The sequence below is a fragment of the Pipistrellus kuhlii genome, unplaced genomic scaffold (assembly GCF_014108245.1).
Source record: "Pipistrellus kuhlii isolate mPipKuh1 unplaced genomic scaffold, mPipKuh1.p scaffold_m20_p_26, whole genome shotgun sequence".
Taxonomy (NCBI): Eukaryota; Metazoa; Chordata; class Mammalia; order Chiroptera; family Vespertilionidae; genus Pipistrellus; species Pipistrellus kuhlii.
In genome coordinates this window covers 8,645,956-8,649,366 of record NW_023425525.1, presented here as the reverse complement: position 1 = coordinate 8,649,366, position 3,411 = coordinate 8,645,956, and the positions used below count along the sequence as shown (strand labels likewise).

The 3,411-nt window shown below is 52.6% G+C and overlaps 1 long non-coding RNA gene across 1 annotated transcript in view; it reads left to right on the top strand.

Moving 5' to 3' along the window:
• LOC123653026 overlaps positions 1-3,071 on the top strand; it is a 6,701-nt gene extending 3,630 nt beyond the window's left edge. The window contains exon 2 of the long non-coding RNA XR_006742660.1: positions 2,887-3,071. This is a non-coding gene — a long non-coding RNA (uncharacterized LOC123653026). The remainder of the gene's footprint in view (positions 1-2,886) is intronic.
• The last annotated feature ends 340 nt before the right edge of the window (positions 3,072-3,411 follow it).

The following is a 3,411-nucleotide window of genomic DNA, read 5'->3' as shown; positions in this document are numbered from 1 at the left end:
AAATCCTGTCTGGGCCACATTCTTTCCACAAACAATGTAAGTAAGATATACGTTTCCCCCTATGTTAATGATAGGAAATGGTGTAACTTGCTCTCTCACCCCTCCTTATCTCATTTATGAGTCCTCCTGTGGAAACAAAGAGCTCCTGTGAGCCAGTGACCAGCAGAGGGCAGTGCGGACCCACACACTGACTTTCCTCCCGGTGAAGTCAGGACCTGGAAGGTGCCTACACGTTTGGACTGGGGAGAGAATCTGCTCTCAGCTCCTGAGGCTTGCTGCTGCCTCAGCAGCTGGAGGTTCAGTTAAAGGACCCGGTGTGCCGGTTGTGTCATGACCTGTCTTACGTATTTCTCTGTTTGTGATGCAAATGAGTGAGGAGGCTGGACCCCCGGCTTTGCAGAGCCCAGAAGACCTACCTTCTGCACGTGGGGCTTGCAGGCGGCCTGCCCTGAGGCCTGGCTGTCATCCGGAGGCTGGGGCAGCCTAGGTCTCATGCAGGCTTCCCAGAACTCAGCGTGTGGCCCCCTCAGGCATGCAGCCAGGGCTGGCTCTGAGTGAGTCATATAGGACAGTTTCCTTAAACGCACTTAAAGATATAACTCATTCCATCTTCAACCTCATCCCTTCTGCATACCCCTTTCACTCCAGTGGGAGAACTTCTTTCCAGAAAAAAAAAAAAGAAAAAAAAAAAAGTAAAAAAAAAAAGTCTTATCCTTAACTCATGTTTTAATCCCAGGCATCGGAAGCACATAGAACTACTTTCCCTGCTTCTAAAGTTGCCTCTTTACTCTTTTATTATCCTTTTTGTTCACTAATATTTGGGCTCAAGAGCAAAGAAGCGTAAACTTGCCTTACCCATGCCCACCCCCCAGGTATACCAGATGCCTCCAAGATATAATACCTTGCAAGAGACAGAACCCACCATCTCACAAGTCGGGGGAGTACTGATGGGGCCAGGAGCACTTTGGGGTCCCAGCTGAGGGGAGATTAAGCTAGAGATACATTTAGTTGGGGTTACAAATATATACTGTACTGTTGCTTCGTTATGTTGTTAGATTATTACCACCCATCCAGGAATATTCCTGTATGTACTCAGCATGGCACACAAAGGCAGAGGGCCAGAGATCATGTCATCACATGAAAATGTCCTGCAGTATCAGAGCAGTGATGGAGCCAGGCAAAATGTATTATAGAATAATTAATACTAATACGATGTTATTTGTCTGGGTTTTATAATGCTTACAGTGGTTGTCAAGTTTTCTCATTCTTAAGAAACCCTCATTAGTATACCAATTTTTGAATGTAAATGTTTGCTTTTTTTTATTATTATTAAAGAGGACACTCCCACAATTATGAGTTTCAGGAACAAATACAACCTAGATCTGTCTTTGTTCACCTCAGATGCAGCGACCACACAGAGCCCACGCTCTAGCAGGCACAGTGTCTTGGAACTGTCTGTGGTGCTGGAGCCCAGGTTCACTGGCCTCTCTCCATGGTACTTCCTGAGTAAGATTGTCTGCCAATAAACTGTGCCCAGAGACCAAGCGTCGGGATTTTTAACTGAGGTCTTAGTTCATGCATAAAAATGGATGCTTGGCCCGTGCAGTAACTATAAAAACAGGAGAGAGTTGAAGAGAAAACCACAGATGACTCCCAAGAGTCAGAGAAACCCACAAAGCAGGGGCCCCAAAGGGGTATCAGCTGAAGAAAACATTGATCGCCAAGCCATGCCTGAGTCGAGGCCAAGGGTGGAGAGGAGGGACCTGGTGAGGAGGGGAGAGTAGGAACAGGCTGGACTGGGGTGGGGGCTGTCAGCTCTATTCTCAGACCAGAAGAACGCTGCAGTTGGCGTCCACCAGGGGGCAGGCTAACCAAGCTGAAAGCTCAGAGGCATGGAAATTGAGTTCACTGGAAGGCACCTGACAAATGAAAGGACCCCAAAAATCAGGTGAACAACATCTTTACTCCAATAACCTTCCAAGTGAAAGCAAGATTAATTTGTAGAAGCCACGAGGGAGCAGAAGGCTCCCAGGAAACACAGTCACAAGAGAGCAGAAATGGAGGCAGCCAGGGGGGGTGCGAACGTGCCCTCACATCTCCCCCACAGTGGTTCCTGTGGGTGGGCAGAGCCGCTCCCTCAGTTCTGACTGAGGACCCCCAGACGGACTCTATGACCCAGGATGGAGACTGCACCCCTGGTTTGTTCCCAGTGGCCTAGGGACCACCCCCTACACCCCTAAAGATTTGGGGGTTTGAGGCTGTGGCACAAACTACTGCTTGCTGGCCAGAACCACTCTCTCCTTCCAGTGTTATAGGGACGTGTGGCCATGTGACAACCTGTTGGCCAATGAGGCGTGAGCTGATGTGAGGCTTCTTTAAAGAGAAATGACTGGACCAGAGAGAGAGATCATCTGCCTCCTCTCACTCTCCTCAGGCCTGTGTCTGAAACAGATGGCCAGCCTCCCAGTCTCTCCGCCCCACATGGCACATTTGGCCAATGGCCTTTCTGGTACAGGGCCACCGTGCCAACTCCCCATTGATGTGCCCATCCCCAGAGGGCCTGGCTCTGCCCTGGCCCATGCCTACAGCGGACACATTCATTACTCAGGGCTTTGCAATGCAACCGCCAAGTTAGAGCCACCAGGAAAAACGAGAAGACATTTATTGAGTCATCTACAGCAGTTTGACATCCTCAACATCCCGGACGAGGTGTGAGCACAGCACTACTAGTGGCAGCGGTAGCGGGGTCTATGTGGCTGGTCTTTATTGCGCGGGGTGGAACCCCGGCTGACCCGGCTCCCGCAAGGAGCCGCGTCTGGGGTGCCGGGAGCGGTCCCACGCTGGTCCTCACAGGGGCAAAGGGACGGGAGACGGACACAGCACAAGACACACACACCCCAGGACTGGAGCTCAGGGGAGGAGAGGGAATGAGCACTGGGCCCACTCGAGGGCGTCCCAGGTCTCTGGGGGATTCCCATGGGTGGCAGGGGTGCTGACAGCACCCACAATGGAGTCCCCATCCTAACCCAAGAACAGCCTGACCCACGATGGCTACACCGGCAATGGTGTCCTCGGGGCCCGCCTGGCCTCCTCCCGGTGCTGGTAGGTCTCCACAGCGGGACAAAGGTCACCCAGGAGGGCTCGGGGCAGCTGACAAAGAGCACAGGGAGCCTTTCGGGGGTCTTCCCCCCAATAACCATTCCCACACGCGTGTGGTCACCAAAGCCCTTTCTCACGGGCGTCTCACTGCAGCCCCTTCCCTGGCCCATGGACAGACGCACAGCGTGTCCTCCCGCTTCCCAGAGAGGTTCAGCCAGGAGGGCAGCCCGGGGTGGCACCCAGGTCCCTAAATCCTGGTGACCCCACCACCCCTCCTGCACTCCGGAGTCCTAGCAACTTCTGTGGCCAGAG